The following is an 18,689-nucleotide window of genomic DNA, read 5'->3' as shown; positions in this document are numbered from 1 at the left end:
CCATTCTTGTCTATTAGGGTGTTCACCAAGAATTTGGATTTCAACGTTCCCCTCAAAGCCAGCGTGTAATGCAGTGGACGCAAAATTAAGAAAAGTTAATTTTAAATGTCAGTGTAGTTCCTGTGGGAGATTATGCTTCTATAATTTACTTTCCCAATCCATTAGTGCTTTGACAGTGTAGAAATTTAATATTTCAGTCACATCGCACATCTTGCAAACCAATCTGCACGAATCTGCTAATAAAAAGGCTATCTTGACTCAGCTATATTAACGAGCAAACCAGCTAACTCCTCCCGCCACCCGCGTATACAAAATATGAAAATGATGTTAGCTAAGTCCTTGGTTAAAAATGGTCTCCACTGGAGGGGGACTGGTTTTGTGGAGTCACTGAGTGTGAAGGAAGGGCCTGAGAGAAGGGGGAAAGGGGTGGAAGGCTCAGGGGAGACAGAGACAAAGGAGATAAAGAGAGGATGTAATGTCAAGTCCAGGGAGAAATGGAGAGAGAAACAGAGAAATGGAGACAAAAGATCAAGAAACGAGCAGACTAAGAGAGATGTACAGAGGCAAAGAGACCAAAATGGTGATTAAGAGGTGGACAGAGTTTGCAAAGACAGGAAGACAAAGAAACTGACAGAGAGGGGGCGGGGAGGGACAGATGCCGGTCTTCCTTCAACTGTAATGCCCACATCATGTCATCGCCATCATTGTAACAAACCATCAACGGCCTGTCACCTGGGTTCAGGGTGTCTTCTAACCGAGGTTAGAAGCAGGCAGGTGGAAAGAGAGTGACCAACACAGCTCTCTGGAAGGAGGCTAGCCTCCCAGGATTCTGAGCCTTGGCCGGGGCGCAGAGCCCTCTGGGGCATTCCGGCCATGCTGGTCCCCAAAGCAGCCACTTTCTGCCTCCTGTCCAGATAGTCCTAATAGGAAGTGAGTGACATTTCACACAGCTCGGAAGCACTTCATATAATAAGGGCTAATGGCTGCAGGCCGGGGAAACGCCAAGCCCAGGGCGACTTTCAAAACCCATGTGCTCTCTCTCCACCGTGATCTGAAGACCTCAGACGTGGCCATCAGCTCAAACCAAAGCTTTGTTTGTCCCCCAAACTTCACAGACTGGCCTTCGCAACCTCAGGATTTGGCATAGATTTGCTCTATCAGCTGATACTCACACACAGTAAAAAAAAAATGATATGATTATATCAACAAGCATTTTTTAACCATTCATTGTGTGGCAGGCTTTGGGCAAAACTTGACAAGAATCATGTCATTCCATGCTCACCACAAAACTCTCATTTTAATAATGGCATTCTTTAGGCAAGAAAACTGAGACTCGGAGAAGCTAAGTGTTTTGCCCACACAGAGCACACAGCTAATGAGTCGGGGAGACAAATGTGAACCCATCATCCAGCTCCTAACCACGTCTCCCTCCTGAGTCTCTACTATGCAGGTTCATTTAAAGCATGTAGTTCCAAGGGGCCAAGGAAATGACTCCGAAATCCATCATGTTCCCTTCCTCAACAGGGCTTTGCATATGCTGTTCCCTCTACCTAAATGCTCTTCCTTTCCCCCTTCCCTCTCCCCAACAAAACTTCTGTTAGTGAGGAATTCTGTAAAGGAGGGACTGATCTGTTTTTTGCTCATGCCTCTATTCACAGCCCCCAGGGCGGCCTCCAGCCCATCATAGGTATTCTCTGTATATGTGTTTAATTAATCGGGAAAGTAAATCAAATAACTAAAAATATGATGTCAGAATCCAGATTAAACTTATGAAGATGGGGAGATGTTATCAAAAACAGCTAAGGGAGTTACAAGTAATTGTCTCTGATGGACTAGGAGAGAAGCAGAAAACTAATATTTTGTTATAAATATAATTTGACTTTTAAACTATGTGCTTGTATTACTTCGATATGTGTAAATCATAATAATTAAAAGTAACTGCTTTACCAATTTTTTTTTTTTTAATACAAGAAGAAAAACAAAAGAGGGAGAGAAGGCATTTTCCAAATGGAAAGAGAATCAAGGGAAGCAGAAGCGTCAGTAGGGAGGCATTTTGGAGAACAATTCATGAAGTTCAAAGGATCTGGGTGCCCACCGGCTCATTCTGAGAAGAGTAACCCCTGGGATACTTTGTTCTGAAAGTTATGGTGCCTCAGCCTGTTTGCTGGGTACACCCAGCCCTGTAGCCATAGCCACACCTGATTGATCCAGAATCAGTGCCCGAGCTAAAGGCAACCAATCATAACATGACGGGGAGACCATGAATGAAGCTCTGCCCAATAGGAGAGCTGCATTTTTCATGATGACAAAGCCGACCAGTCTGACCCTCTCTTAGAAAGTATAAATATCAGGGCAGGAGTCAGCTCTGACCTTTGAGATACACAGTGGAATTGAAAGAAGCCCTCTGTGAAACTGTATACAAAGTATGTGTGAATTTCCCAGGCTCTATGGCTTTGGTCAGACTATCAAAGGAAGCTGTAACGAAGAAAGGTTAAGAACTAGTAGATAAATATGGGGGTTTAGGGGGGGAAGATTTCATGTAAAAATCTAGATTTCCCATCCCTCCCCCCCCACCCCAAAGAAATACAGTAATACTGATCCTATAATTTCTCCTGGTAATGGCTGCCCGGAGCTGAGTTCAGCTGCTCCTTGTAGAGGGGGCATGTGTTCTCCAACCCACCACTCTTTTATTTTCCTGATTCGGCCTGCTTCACTTGTGGACATTTCAGGCCTGGATGCTTTAAGCAGTTTAGTTTGCAACTCCTAGCTGTCAGAAAGTGGCTAATTCAGACTAAAATGTGAGTGGCTGATATGTTTTGTTTTGTTTTATAGGAACTTGCTGCTACAGCCATGCCACCCTGAACAAGCCTGATCCCATCTGATCTTGGAAGCTAAGTGGGGTCGGGTCTGGTTAGTACTTGGATGGGAGACACATCTGAGAAGACCAGGTGCTATAGGTGTAAAAAAAAATTTTTTAAAAATAAGAGATTGTAAACTGACAAGCTCCTCGCAACCTGTGAGGTCAACCAAGGGTTGCCTCGCCAAATAAATAATAGGAACCTACCGATCATCTAATGATGGAATCCATAGGAGACATGGTTCTTTTTTCAGTTCCTTTCAAACCATGTCTATACTGCTTTCCCACTTCAGTTGGACCAAAAGGTCAGAAATCCAGTTCCAGTCATTCTACTTCCAAAACACTTGTGTTGACCTTCCCTGATTTCTCTGAATTCTCAGTTTTGTTGTTTTGGTTTGGTTGGTTTTTGTTTGTTTGATGTTGGAGTTTTTTGGTTTTGTTTTGGGATTTGGGGGTTGTTTTCATTTTTGTTTTCTATGGGGTTGATTTTTCACTTTTGCTTTTTTAAGACTCATTATTAGCTACTGGCAATTAAAGTTTGGCTTCTCAAAAGAGTCTTGGCCCCTAGTAAAATGGGAAATCAGCAGTTCCCTTTGATTGACACGTACTTTTGAAAGTTTGTTTTCCCCCTTGGCTTTGAGGTAACAATCACAAATAGCCACTACTGCTGGCCTCACACTGAGAAAAACCCTGTTTCCTTTGCATAACAAAATGCTGCGCAATTTGAAACTGTCTCATGCTGGGCCCATTTTCCTAGCTGCTCAGCATCTGCAAAGGGACAAAATGACTTTGAATCTGAGGGGTGGCTGGTGAGAGAAACAAAGGCATCTAACATCGGAGCCTGTGATGTTTTTTATATTCCACGCTTCAGAACAGTGACTTCCACTGTATCTCAGAGGGAGGGAGAGATTTCTTGCCCGAGGCTGGTATCTAAGAGACTGAATCTCTACTTGAGTCGATTACATTTGACTCGGTACTTCCTGAGCATCATGATGTGAAATGCAGTGTGTCTGACGTGTGTGGATGCAAAGATGAGGAAGACAGAGCCACAGCTCTCAAGGAATTCGAAGTCTAGTAGAGAAAACAAAACCGTGAACAATGATAACAATATGGTTTCCAATTATGTAAGGGACCTCTAATTTTTCCTGCCGAGCGTTTATTCCCACTTTTTTTGCTAAACACCACCATGCTCCCAATCACAAGCTGTTTGATCCAGTTGTGCCAGCCCCCGCTGCCCCTACCACCTCCTCAGAGAGATCAAGTTCCAATTAAATTGTTTAAGGCCCTGGATCAAGCTATACCTGAAATCCTCCCCCATTAGTCTTTTCTGATCAAGCTGTAAAGTCCCTGTTTGTTTGTGTTTTTGTTTTGCCTAAGCCAGTTTAAGTTGTCTCTTTTAATTGAAAGAGTCCTGATTAATAAAAATATATATACAAGTGCTCTCCCTTATATTACCTCATTATCTCTTCAAAACAATCCTGTGAGAGGGACCAGCTCGGGGCCCTGAAGAGGGTCTGGGCAGTGTGAGCGCTGTCAGTTTTACGGTGTAGTGTACCCAAGCCTTCCTCAAGAAAATCCTTCTCTTCACCAAAAGGTCTGGGGCTAGATCCGAGCTTTAGGGTGTTAAGACCTCCCACTACATTCAGTCAAGAGAAGAGTACGAACCTGGAGGCAGGAAGACCTATCAGGAAGGAAGCTGTCCAGGCAAAAAGGCCTAGAACAGTCCCTTCGATATGCATATGGATCAGCTGGGATCTCGTGAAAATTAGAGGCTAATTCAGTAAGTCTGGGGTGGGGCCTGAGCGTCAGCATTTTTCAGCTCCCTAGTGATGTTAATACTGCTCTACCAGAGCCACACTTTGAGGAGACAGGGTTCAGAGCAGTGAACGGCCAGAGGTGTCTAGGGCAGAGGTGCCCTTTGAACTTGTTTTATTTGACTCATAATACAGTAGTATTAAAATATTTTAGTTTTTATTAATACTAGTTTTCCTATTTTTGTGTATATTTGAAACTCTTCATTATAAAGGGTGTTTTTAAGTTAATTGCCAAAATCTAAAGGAAATTTTGCATAAATTTTTCAATTTCTAGCTTCCCAAGAGATTGGACAGTTGGGACCCAGAATCCTGCCTGGCAATGGTGAGTCTCCCCCGCGGGCCTCCAGTTGGTCCCGAGTCCAATTGCTCAGCACAGCACAAGCTCAAGGGCTGTGGACTCTGGAGCCGCCCTACCTAGGTTCCCATCCTGACTCAGCACTTGTATCCATGTAATTTGGAGCGAGTGACTTTCGCCTTGTGTGTGCCTCAGTCTCCCTGTCTGTGAAGCGGGAGTGATTACCAGGGGCAACCTCGGGAGTGGGAGTGGTAGGATTAAATAAAGAACACGTGCAAAGCACGTGAGACAGTGCCTGGCACACAGCTGGGCCCGGGTAAGGGCTGGGATCACCATCTATCTGCTGGTCCTCGTCTGCACCTGAGTTTGCAGCCCCTGGTTGAGGAGATGAAAAAAATAAGGGTTGGTTGGTGGGGCCAGGAAGCCCCCCTCTGACTAGCTGTGGAAACCAGATTCCTGGAAGAGGAAATGCCCCAGGGTGGGGAGCGAGGATGACGCACAAGAGCAGATGCCCACTGTCTCTTAAGAGTCCAGATTACACTTTCCGAGTCCCCCTTCCTCGTCCTTGACCAGGCCTAACGGGAGGTGGGAGGGCAGCTGGCTTTTGGCAACCTCTGGGGCCGCTGAAGAAGGCGCACAGCCAACAGCCTGTGGCTCCCCCGAGAGTTGTGAAACCCCTGCCGGCCTGGGGAGAGGGCCACTGCGGCGACCGCCCGCGCCCAGCGACCACCTGTTTTCGGCGCGCGGACCCGCCCCCGAAACCCGGCGGGACCCCGCGTGTCCTGCGCCTTCTCCCCACCGCCGTCCAATTCCGTCGTCGCCCCACCCCCAGCTCTAGCGCATCCTCCAGCCCCAGCAGCCCGGTTCCCAGAGACGGCGCCCGCGCACCCTCGCCGCCCCAGGTAACCCCCACGGCGCTCTCCCCAGCGCAGGCTGCCGCTCCGGGAGGCAGGTCCTGCGGCGGCCCCCGCCCTGCCCACCTTACCTGTCCGCTGCGACGGTGGACCGGCTGTCCCTCCTCTGCCGTCTCCAGCTGTGTAGCCTCTGCGACCGCCGCCACCACCGCGGCAAAGCCACCTGCGCGTGACCCTCGATCACCAACTCCCCCCGCGCGCACACACACACGTGTGCGCGCTCTGCCCTTAAATGTGGAAGCAGCGGACCAGGGGAAACTCATCAAGGGCTAATGAGCCACTCTCAAGAGTTAAGGAGACCACCGCCCCCTCTCCCTCCCCCACCACCGCCGCCACAGAGTGCAGGGTTTTTGACCGGTGACTTACAAAGTACCTAAAGTGGACTTTCAGCCAGTTTCTTAACCCCTGTGTGCGTCAAATGAAAGAGAGTCGTTGCTGGAAATATTGTCTTATGCGAAGTGCTTAGAACAGCGTCTGGCACACAGTGGGCACTCAATGTCAGCTACTGTTACTGACTGCCTGCGTTCAGCGTGACACCCTCCCCAAAGCTGAAATGGGAGGGAACACGCTCCCAGTGGGGAAACCTCTTCTCTTCCTCTCTAAGGCAAGTGATGTCAACCAGAGGGCCGTGGCCAAGTGTGGCCAGCAGAACAGGTACTGTTTGTTCAGTCGGTGTTCAGAAAAACGTGAATCAGTTGCCAAGGCTTAAAAACTGAGAGATCACATAAATGTAGGGACTTTGCAGTGGCTCTCTGAAAATAGAAAGTTTGGGCTACACTGGGCCCAGCTTCCTTGGACGCAAGGGCTCACGAGCAGTGGGATCCTTAAACAGGTGTTTCCTCTGGTCAGTTCCCACGAGACTCCCTTGGCTCATTCACAAGATCTTCTGGGCCCCTGGAGGCCTTTTGAGTTTGGCCTAATGCTGAGTTTTCTCCAGTTTCTTCAAGAAGTAGCTGTCCTTATCCCCATTTTACAGATATGGAAACCGAGGCTCAGAAAGGTCTAGTAAATTGGCAAGGTCACACAGCTAACAAAAAGCAAAACTGAAATTTGAACCCAGGCTTTACGCCCCAAGTGCCTTAGCATGTAAGGGAAAGCAGAATGGGGGAAGAAGTGGTTTACACAAAACCATCTTTCTGAAAGGAGCATTTTTATTAACAGCACACTCTGAATGCCAATTTGTTGGGACGGCTTGAGAAGAATTAAAATTTAGCTGCATCTAAATTGGAAGTACCCTCTCCCACACTCACTCCACTTCCTTATTTTTCTCATTTAAGCGCTTTGAAAAATTCTAAAGGTTTAACTCAAATCGAAAATGTTTATTTCATCCATCCCTAGTTACTGGCACTGTAGGTGTTCTTTCTTTTCTGTTTTTTTTTTTTCTTAAGCCTCTGTATTTATGTTACTCTTTGTAGTTTGTAAATTCCCTCTTACCAACTGCTTGCAAAATCAAAATGTCTTACTGTTAAGTTTCCAATTAGGGCTGTGCAGTCTTTTGGCTCAATAAACACACATATAAGAAGAAATGTGTACTTGTGCGCAGACATACACTCCCACTCCTAATAGGGTCTTGGTGCCTCTCCAGATCTCACTGTCCCCAAACGTATTTATAGATCTTAAAATCGAACACCAAAGTCACTAACAGTTTTTTTTTTAATGAGCATAATTGTACCTTTCACATGAAAGTTTTAAAAGGGTTTGGTTGCAACCATTAGCCAGAAAAAGGATCCTACATTATTGTCGATTGATAGATGTTGGCAATAATTCAAAGGAATTTAAAACACAGTGGAGACGACAACCCCTCCCCCATCACCACCACCAAAGAGACGCACATCCGGGCCAGACGCAGCCAGTTCATGCATTCTGTTCTCAACTTTTAGGGCAACCCGTGTGTCTGCCCCTAGGAGGTCAGTGAGGAAAGCTCTCCTCCTCCTAGGTCCCTTGGGCCCCTGGCCCTCTTCAATCCTCCCTAGGTTGACAGTGTAGCTTGTCAATCATTCCATTTCATCCCATTACTCTGCGAGGGGGAGGGGCAGAGGAGGAGGAAGGGGCTTCAGAGACCACAAACTGGAGAAGGGGAGGGAGTAAGAAGTCCTCACTGTGGTCTAACTTCTGCCTCTAGTATCTTTAGGATGAAGGTCAAAGAGTGGTCCACAGACCAGCAGCTGCTATTGGCATCACCTGGGAGCTGGTTATGCAGACTTGGCACTCACCTCCAGCCTACTGAATCAGACACTCTGGGCTGGGGCTCCCAAGAACTCTATGGTTTGACCAGTCCTCCAGGTGATTCTCATGAGGACTAAAGTTTGAGGTTTAATGCTAAAGTAACCTCTGTCTCTTACTCCACCTTAAGGTACGTTACCAAAGGCCCCTCCCTCTGTCATCCTGGTTAGAACCCAGAGAGAAAGGGAGGCTATTTCCCACCGTACAGAGATTATTGAATGACTTCATCCCTTGCCTTTGGAATATAGCACCTCATAATTCAACAATGAGCAGATTACCTGATTAAAATGTGGGCAAAATATTTAAGCAGTTCACAAAAGAAAGCATGTCAATGGCCAAAAAAAGTACATGAAAAGGTGTTCAACAGCATTAATCGTTAGGGAAATGCAAATTTAAACACCTCAGTGAGATAGCACTACACGCCGACCAGATGGCTGAAGCGAATAAGGCTGACAAGATCCAGTGTTTCTGAGAATACGGACCGACTGGAACTGCTGGTGGGAATGAAGAGCGGTACAACTTTGGAAAAGAGTCTGGCAAATACTTAACCAAGCCTGACGTATGTATCACGCAACCCAGCAATTCCGCTCCTAGGCATCTCCCCAAGAGAAAGGAAAATACACACCCATACGGAGACTTGCACACAGCGGCTTCATTCATAATAGCCCGTAACTGGAAGTGGCCCAAATGTCCACCATGATGTACATAAACGAAACTGTGGTGTATCCGTATAACGGAATACTATTTAGCAATGAAAAGGGAATGAACTACGGATGTGTGCGACAACACAAATGAATATAAAAAAAGATGTGCTGAGCAAAAGAAGCCAGACAGAAAATATCGCGAATGGTATGATTCCGTTTATATGGAATTCTAGGGACCTATCGTGATAGAAAGCAGGTCAGTCTATGGGTGTCTGAGACTCGGGGGGTGTCAAAGGAACATGAGGAAGGTGTCTGGGATGACGGGAATGATCCGTATCTTTACGGGAGTGGAGGTGCATAGGTGTATATGTCCGTCGAAACTCATCAAACTGTCGACTTAAAATGAGTTCACTGTTGCGCATACGTCACACCGCCATAAAGCTGGTCATTTTTAGCATCGCTGCACATAATGACACCTCGATGAGGGGGATATCTGTAAGTGCCTGTCCTGGCCCAGCCGTCCCCAGAAGGAACTTGCTAGAACAAAAGGGACAGAGGCGTCTCTGGCATCGGTCCGTCTTAGCTCTCTGTTCCTGCAGCAGCGTGGCGGCGTTTCAGTGGGGCAGAGGTTTTTCCCACACTGAGTAAGTTCAGATGCCCAGTAATTTGGAATCGAGCATCCGTGGCTCAATGCAATTACCAAGCACTCTTCACTCTGCCCCTTGAACCCTGGGATCGAGACTCTGTAAGGAGCACAGGAGCCATCCCCGCAGCTGTCTGGGGACTCTCACCAGCCACCTGCAGGCACCTGTGCTCCAGCCTTTAATGCGGCTTTCCTAATTGGAGTCAGGATCATCACCGCCACATTGTGTGGTTCCTGAGACTTTGCGCGAAGGAAGAAAGACGCAGGCTTGAGGCACTGAGGGTACCACTAGTCAGATAGGTTTCTGATCAGAAAGCACAGCGGCTGTGTCTCTCAACTCTAGGGGGCGCCACTCATGTAGGATAAATACTATGGGGATGGGATGGTGCCCCGGCGAGTAAGGAAGTACCCATCCACAGGAGGCACGGAACTATGCACCAGCTTCCGGCATTAACTAGAATAATCCCAATAAGGAATCATTTTCCTGTTTCAAGCACTTTTAAGGTGAAAGTCACATAGCATCAAATTAACCATTTTATGAATGTCAACTTCGATTGAAAAAAATGTTCGAAATACATTATCTAGAAAAATAAAAATTAACCATGTTTTCAGTTCCGTGGTGTTCAGTACAGTCACGATGTGTGCAACCATCACTTCTGTCTAGTTCCAAAACGTGTTCACCACCCAAAAAAGAAACCCGAACTCGTTAAGCAGCCACTCCCCAGTACCCCTCTTCTCCCCTGCGGCCCCTGGCGCCTGCTGGTTTACCTTCTGTCTCTTTGGATTTGCCCATTCTGAACATATAAATGGAATCATACAATGAGGTGGTCATTTGTGTCTGACTTCTTTTACTTAGCATCGTGTTTTCGAGATTCTTCTGTGTTGTAGCATGTGTCAGTATTTCATTCCTTTTTATGGCTATGTAATATTCCATTGTTTGGATATATATTACATTTTCTTGATCAGTTCACAAACTGATGGACAGTTGGGTGTCACAGGCCCCTTGACAGCCCGGATCTCAGTCCTAGGAGGTGAGTAGGACTGTGAGGTCCTTGGAGGACAAGTCTTTCTGAATTCTTTACACTTGCCTGCCATCTAATAGTCAGTTCTGCTGCTCTAACCATGCAGCTTAAACAGCAAAATGTATTTCTCACCGTGCTGGAGGCTGGAAGTCTGAGATCGCAGTGCCAACAAGGTCAAGTTCCTGATGAGGGCCCTCTTCCTGGTTATGTCCTCACGTGGCCTTCCTTGGTGTGCGTGTGCGTGCATGCACACACGCACACCCACACAGAAGACATCCCTCCTCCTCTTTTTACAAGGACACTAATCCCATCGCGAGGGTCCCACTTTCATGACCTAATCTAAGCTGATTATCCCCCCAAATTCCCACCTCCAAATACCACCACATTGGGATTGGGGTTTCAACATACGAATTTTGAGGGGACACAGACATTCAGTCCATGGCGCCTGCCTCTGGCCATTCTGCCGCCCTACTCACGCCCCCAGCAAGCTCCATGGATGTGGAAAATGCTCTCATATTGAAAGAATGAAGGGTGCAGTAAGGAGTGGATGGCAGTCATTGCACAAATAAGACATTGTAAGGCTATCATTTATTCGACAAACGTTTAGTGGATACTTCCTATGTGGCAGGCGGGTTCAATGCTGGAGAGAGAGTGGCGGACGAATCTTCCTGCTATATTTTAATTTTACAACTCCCCTCTCTCCCTCCACCCCTCAAGTTGGCCTGGTTTCTTCTCTCTCATCTCACACTTTGCTTCTACCCTGTTTCATAATCGAGCTATTTATCTTCCCAGCAAATTAGGTTTTCTTCACAAAAGGAGATATGTAATAGCCACTAAGCCCATCCAAAGATGTTCGACATCATTAATCATTAGGGAAATGCAAATTAAAACCACGGTGAGATGTCGTGACACTCCCACTAGAATGGGTAAAATTAATAAGGCTGACAACATCAAGTGTTGACGAGGATATAAAGCAACCAGAACTGTCATACCTTGCTGATGGGAATGCAAAAACGGCACAGTAACTTTGGAAAACAGTCTGTAGTCCCTTATGAAAAGATACACTTACCATGTGACTCAGCAGTTCGACTGCTAGACCCGAGAGACACTGCTGGGTTCGCATCCAGGCCTTTTCCCTCTCCAAATGTGTGACCTTGAGCAAATGGATCAGCCACTCTGAACGTCAGTTTCCTCATCTGTGAAAAGGGGATAATAATAACACTTTACTCATTCATTTACTAAATAGTTGTTGAGCTCTGGGCATGCACTGGGGAACGATAACTATCTTCAAAGAGGCTCACGATCTGGGGAGGAATGCAGGCATCCCACGAAGAAGCGAATAAAGGTATCACTACAAATGGTGACACGGGCTCAGGAGGAAAAGACCAGGGAGCTGGCCGAGCGAGGAATGTGGGGTGCTGGGTTTGGAGTGAGGAGCGAGAGAAGCCTCTTCTGGGGAAATAACCCATAAATAAAACCAGGAGGACAGAGAGCTTGTTGAAAGGCCCCCAAGGCCACAAAAATTCCAGTGTGTCGAGGAGCTGGAAGCCCAGTGCACTGCAGTATTGAAAAGGGCAGTGGCCAGGGACCAGATGACACCTGTCGTAGGCCAGACGGGGCGCTGGAATACCACCTTAAAGGTAGTGAGGGGCGTCCTGATGTGCGCTCTAGGCAGGGTCATAACCCTCCGGCACCTGGAAGGTGAGGAGCTGCGGCCACGTGGGCCGAATTCATAAGCGAGGGAACGTACCCCAGGCTTGTGGCGCGCCCTGGCGAGGAGCAGGTCTCCACTCCGGTCCACCCACCGGAATCTCAAGGTTACTTAGAGGCCTCAGCGGGGGCCAGGCAAGTCCGCGGCCGGGCTCGCTCTCCTCTCCAGGGCCTGCGTCCTTGAACGTGGCGCCGGCGGGGGACGGTGGGCGGGATGGGACATTCTGAGCACGCGGGCGGGCGAGGCGCCTCCGCCTGGCCCGGGCCAGGCTGCGTGTGCAGCGGCGGCTGGGGCCTCTCCACGACGCCCTGCGACCCCTGACGTCTCACGACCCACCCGCTCTTACCAGCTCACAGGGCGCTTCTTCTGAAATGTGCCCTCAGCGCTCAGCAAGGGGTTTGATTAGCCTGCAGGTGGCTCGTTTGGTGACTGTCTGGCTGCATGGGAGACGGATGCCACAGCAACGATAGAGGCTCGGGTAAGAGAAAACACGGGTTAGGATAATGATTCCAACAATAAGTAACAATGTTTGTTCGCCAAGAGCCCCATGATCCCAATCACTGATTCATCAAGTCCTCTGGGCAAGGTGTCAGATCACTCAGGGCGTTTACTTGTGTCCTCATGTGATTGAATAAAGATGACACATTAGCAGACTCATCAGGTGTGAACACACAGCACTCCGGATCATGACACAGATGCCTTCCTGCAAGGCAGTGATAAAGTTCAAGGCTGTTTGAGAAGACAGCTTTCCACATTAAGGACAGGCTTTGTCGACTCTCAGTTAAAGCTTGCTAGGCGAACTTAGTAAGGATTTCTGTGTGTGCTACAATGTCCTCCCAGCCAATGCAGGGGACAAAGACCGGTTCAGTCACGTAGACCATCCAGATGGTCTCAACAACACATTGCTCTCTCGAGGGGGTGTCCTTAAAAATGGCTCCAGCTGTATGATGGCGGGCAGAACGGATAATCCAAGGACAGGTAGAGGTGAGGGACCTCCAATTGCCTGGGTCCAGATCAAGGATCAGTGAGTGGTCACGTCCTCCCTATGACCTCCAACAGCACACCTTGAGACAAAGATGTAATAATTGATTACAAATAATTTATTTGTAAATTAATTATAATTTATTTGGGGGGGTGACCTCAGGAAGGCACAGGTAGAGGCTGGGGTAGAGAGAAGTGGGAAGGTCTGAGATACATTTGGAAGAACCGCGGGTCTTGGCGAGTCATCAGATGTGGGGGTGAGGGAGCGAGAACTCTCAAGGATAGCTCCTGAGTTTCCAGCTTATCGACCAGATGAATGAAGACGCTATTCCCTGAGGCGGAATGGGAGAAGAGGATGCTGGGATTATTGTGGAATTCGATACAATTCAATGAGCTCTTGTAGGAGACTGCACCTTGCCGAGGGCCTTCCCCTGTTCTGTGTTTTTCCTTCCACTCCCATGAACTTTGAAGACGCGCTCAAAGCCTGCTGGGGCCCATGACAAATGATGAGTTTGAAACTAATCTCTGGGCGAGAACATACAATGGAAGCAAACCTCATAGCACCACCTTGGCAGGTTACTGGAACCCCATGTGGCATACCAACCCAAGTCTGGTGACAAATTCCCAAATTTTTCTTTGGTCCCGCTACACAAATCTTTTTCCTGGCTTGCAGCAATTATGGCGCAAGCCGAACATGAGAGCAATTTGGTGATTTTCAGCTGTCGATGTGATTTAGTTCATGTTTTACGTGGCTCAGAGTTTTCTTCTTAACACATGGCCCAAAAAATAAAAACAGGAAACAAACATTTGGGATTTGTTGCAAAGATTTGAATCAGTCACTCATGTATTCAACAAACACTGGCATTTGATGTTTTTGACGTAACTGGGAGAAAGAGAAGAGTTTTCTCAAGGAGCTAAATTATAATGGGCAGAGATGAAATGGTTCTCAGCCAAGAAAGAAAATGTGCTGAGGTGTCAGAAAAGGAGTGAGTATGTCCACAAGCGGCTTTACAGGGAATACGGGGCCACGGAATGATGTAGACATAGAGTTGGAGAAATACGCAAAATTACCTGAAAAGGAGGGCAAATCGATACAGCCACATTGAAAAAGTGCTTGGCGAGACCTATTAGAATGAAAGACTCTAATCTAGCAATTCCATTCCTAGGCATATTCCGAAGAGAAATGCATCCATCTGTTCACTGAAAGACATGTGTGAGAATGTTCCAGGTAGTACGACTTACAATAGCAAAAAAGCAAAACAAAACAAAGAAACTGGAAACAACCCAAATGCCCACCCAGCATTAGAATGGATGAATAAATCGTGGGATATTTACCCAATGGAGCATTGTGCACCATACGGCAATGTGAATAAATGATTTTGAACAACATGTGATAACATGGATGTGCCCCATGCAAAGTCATAATTCTAATAATAACACTTTGCATCTTCGTGCGGCTTACATTCTAGTAGGGGGAACAGACAGTAAACATGTCAGATATCCGAAATCTCTGGACGTGTTTTAGTTTGCATTTTGGCTTTTTAACAGAATTAAATAATTTAATGACCAAGAATGAGCTAAAGGAACATTATGCTTTAAGGATGGAGTTGATGGACTTTTGTGGGGAGGGATGACCCTTAAATGGAAATCAAGGGACCAGTGAATCTCCTAGAATTACAAACAAAATGCTGTTGTCTGTCTGGGGATTTTTCTGGGGAGATGGTCCAAGGCGTTCACAGATTTTTAAAGACGTCATTGACCCAAAAGGAGATCAGAATCCCCAGATCCTCTGTAATCGTGCCTAAGACGCAAACATTTTCAGAGCACAGGCTTATACTTGTTGGGATCGAGTGGATTTTGCTCTGTTTGCTCACCATGATTTCTCTGAACTAGTAGAAGTATAGCCATGTCCTACTTGTCATTTGTAAATGCTACAAAAGATTGCCCCATGTCACATTCCGATTGCTTCACGTAACTGCTCACCAAACATCAGGCACATGCTCATTTCCTGTTTCTTACCATTCTATAAAGCCTGCTAGAAATAGCTTGGCGCAGAGTGCTTGCTCCTTCTAAAGGATTTTCTTGGTGTGTTTTTGAGAAGTGCATGAAGTGGGTCAAATGGTACCAACGGTTCAATACTCCTGGACAGCTGCTGACCACATTTTCAATGCAGCAAGAGTACCTGTTAAAAATCACCCACGGGATATGACAAAAGGGATTGTTCGAGCTTTAATTCATCATTGATCTTCCTCTTCCTCCCTGTAATAATAGTCATCTATCCTTGATAAAAAGAGGATTGAAACATACTTATTACAGTAATGGAAAAATACCTATTTTCTGGCAAGATATTTCATGCTTCTATGCCCTTGGAAGTTCCTCTCAAATTTTTTCCTATCATTCACCATAGCCAATGTGTCAGTCTCAGGGTAAACAGGCAAGATGGGGCTGGAGGGTTTGGGAGGGGGGTGAAGGGTGGAATGTTGCCATGGTAACAAAGGTTTCAGTGATGAGTATCCATGGTGATTGTTGCTAAATTCTGAGAGGTTTTAAATGCTTTATTTAAAATACATAACTGTGCAGCTGCTGAGGATGTTGTGAGGGGAAGAGAGGAATGGGCTGTTTGCACTTTCATAGAGACATGCTTGCAGGAAGCAGTTAAGGTGGTTTAAGGACAGACGTGATCCCTGCATGATGCTGTTTAGTTATCGAGGACTGCTATTCCTCTACCACAGAATGCTGTCACACCTCTGGGTCCCATTTATACCTCAGCCGCCTACTTGGCAGAATAACACCTGAGATAAACTCAGGCAAAAACCAGCCCCACACCCTGCTCCTTCCCTGGGCATGCTGCCCCCACCACTGCCTCAGAATAGAAACACACTGAGCTCTGAAGAGAAATGAGAGTTCCCAAGGGGCGAACCTCATTGAAAGCTTAAAATATATGCTGGGGATTGCAAAGCAGGGACTATTTCTTTTTGCATCCCCAAATATGAGTTGGGGAAACAGGACTAGAACCCAGGTCTTCAAATTCCTAATCCAGAATTTACTTGTTGTCCTTTTGTATCGGAACAAACTTTGGCTGTGAACAGCAAAGGCAGAACATAACAGGAACTTTAACAAGATGGAAGCTTATTTCTCTTTTACAAGATGAGAGACAAGAAGGAGGGAGGGAGGGAGGGAAATGAGGGGGAGAGAGAGAGAGAGAGAGAGAGAGAGAGGAGAAGAAGAAAGGAAGAAGAGAAAGAGAGAGAGAAAGAGAGAGAGAAGACAATGAAGGAACGACCCACGCCAGAGGTCCTTCCCTCTCTTTTTTCGCTCTCGCCCTTCCATCACTCGCCCGCAATCCCCACACTCCTCAAGAAAAAAGAAGAAAGAAAAAGGAAGACTAGATGAATGAATGAATCCAAAGGCTCAGGGAGCCAGGCTCCTTCTATCTCATTGCTCCTCTGTCTGTAGTTATCATTCTTATGATCACCACCTTACCCATAATGGCTGCAAAATTCCAGCCATCACATCCAAATTCCAACCAATAGAAAAGAGGAAGAGATTAAGAAATAAAAGCAATGGACCCAAACAGCCATCTTTTAAAGAAAGTTCCTGAAAGCTGCTTTGCCTTGTACATCATCTACTACAGGACCTCACCTAGCTGCAAAGGAGGGAGGAAAAAAAAAAGAAAGAGAAAAGCTCTCACTTTCCAGATCCGTCTAAAGCAAGGACTATCATGGTCCTTGAGATAGTTTTAGATGACATGTGATCAATCACCTTGGAAGAAATTCATCCCTTTTGCATTCCCTTCCATTCCTGATCACAAGAAGGAAAAAGTCTCAGGTTGGTTGAACGCCTTTCTCACACTGTCTGTTGTCTCCTTTTAAGAGACAGAGCGAATCTTAGCCCAGAGCTCTAAATATCCCTAAATATCCCTAAATGTTGAACCCGATCTGCAGAGCAGCTGCTAACTTTTGTTCTACATGAGTCACTGTCTTATCAACCACAGTCGCCTTCCTGGAGCTTAATAACATCGTTTTGTTTGCCTTGTATTAATTTTCATTTACTTCCTATTCTGGTGAATAATACGATTTTCTATTTATGTTTGTGATGTGTTTCCCTTTCAAGAAACATCTTTATATTTTTTTTAAAGTGAACGTTTGAAAGGGAAAAACGGGAAGTAAACCGTAGTACAGGTGATATGTGGATACGTTAAAGGTGCGACCAAAGTGTGAGACACACAAGTTTGGAGGAAAATGCACCTGCTGAAGCTGGATGAGGCCTGTATTCTGATCCCAGTTCTACCACCGACTTGCTGTGTGGCCTTAGACAAGTTGCTTCAACTCTCTGGGCCTCTATTTCCTTCCATGTAAATTGGAAAAAAAAAAAAAAAGCAGATTCGATGGTTGCTAAGATCCCTGCTCTAGATAATAGGAATAATTCTGGGGTCCACAGAGGACCCCAAATATAACTCCCGAGGACCCCAGACATCACTTTTCTCGCGATACCAGCTTTGCCTCAGTGAGCGTCAGAGTGCATAAGGCAGCAAATGCTTCGTTCAGCGGTGGAGATTAATCTGTATTCAGAGCATTGCAAATAAAGATTCTTAAGCCAGTGGAGAGCCATCTCCCAAACATGCAAAATTAGACTTAATTATTTTTAAAACAATACATCTCTTAATTTGCAAATGAGCAGAACTGAATGCTAAGCAGAGGCTTATTTGGGATGCTAGCTACAGTAGCTTTTCAATTGAATATTCTCATACACTCTCTTCACACTTCCCCTCAACCGTTTATTAATAACTCTGCCTTTTCCCTGGGTTTAAATTATCCCTAAATATTAAACCCGGTGTGCAGAGCAGATGCCAACTTTTGTGTTACATGAGTCGCTTATCTTATTATAACCCAAAATGAAGACCCACTTCCCATTTTCTCAAGAAAAGCCGGGAGAGGATAGTCTGTGTTGGAGCTTTGAACTTCCAGCCAGATGGGGACACAGACCCACTGTCCCTCAGTCACCTCAACACCTGAGTACACAGGCAGATCAAGAAATGCATGTGAAAACCACAGTGAAATACCATTTTATACCTACACGTTGGAGAAAATGGAAATGTCAGACTACAGCAAGTGTTGGCAAGGATGTGGAATTCTCATAGACAAGAAGGCAGTGCAGGAAGGCAGTGTGTGTGGTGGACAGAATGGTCGCCTTGGAGCCATTCATTCAAAAACAAATATTTACTGAGCACTCACTGTGTGCCCGGCACTGTCGTCGATGCTGGCAGACAAAACGCCTCGCTTCCACGAAGCTGACATCTTAGTGAGGAAGAGCGAACCACAAACAAAATAAGTAGGTAACAGAGTGTGTTAGATCGTGAGAAGACTAGGGAGAAAAAGAAAGAGGAAGGGATCGGAGGGAAATGCAGTTTTAAAAAACGTTTTCAGAGAAGGATCAGAGAGGCGACTTCTGAGCAAAGACTTGAAAGAAGCCCAAGCGGGTATTGGAGGAAGAGTATTCTAGGCAGAGGGAGCAGCCAGTGCGAAGGCCCCAGAGTAAGGAAGAGAGGAGGCCCTTGTGACTGAGGCGCAGTGAGCAAGGGGCCA

General features: G+C 46.4%; 1 protein-coding gene and 1 pseudogene across 1 annotated transcript in view; one reads left to right on the top strand and one right to left on the bottom strand.

Moving 5' to 3' along the window:
* Positions 1-6,116, bottom strand: part of RPH3A (rabphilin 3A) — a 209,433-nt gene extending 203,317 nt beyond the window's left edge. Inside the window, exon 1 of the mRNA XM_016149761.2 lies at positions 5,952-6,116. The gene's annotated coding sequence lies outside the window, so the exon portion shown is untranslated. The remainder of the gene's footprint in view (positions 1-5,951) is intronic.
* LOC118603746 lies at positions 2,841-2,960 on the top strand (annotated as a pseudogene).
* Positions 6,117-18,689: the final 12,573 nt, after the last annotated feature.

Source organism: Rousettus aegyptiacus, unplaced genomic scaffold, assembly GCF_014176215.1.
Source record: "Rousettus aegyptiacus isolate mRouAeg1 unplaced genomic scaffold, mRouAeg1.p scaffold_m13_p_5, whole genome shotgun sequence".
Classification (NCBI taxonomy): domain Eukaryota; kingdom Metazoa; phylum Chordata; class Mammalia; order Chiroptera; family Pteropodidae; genus Rousettus; species Rousettus aegyptiacus.
Note: the sequence above shows the minus strand (reverse complement) of the source record. Positions and strands in the feature narration are given on the sequence as shown.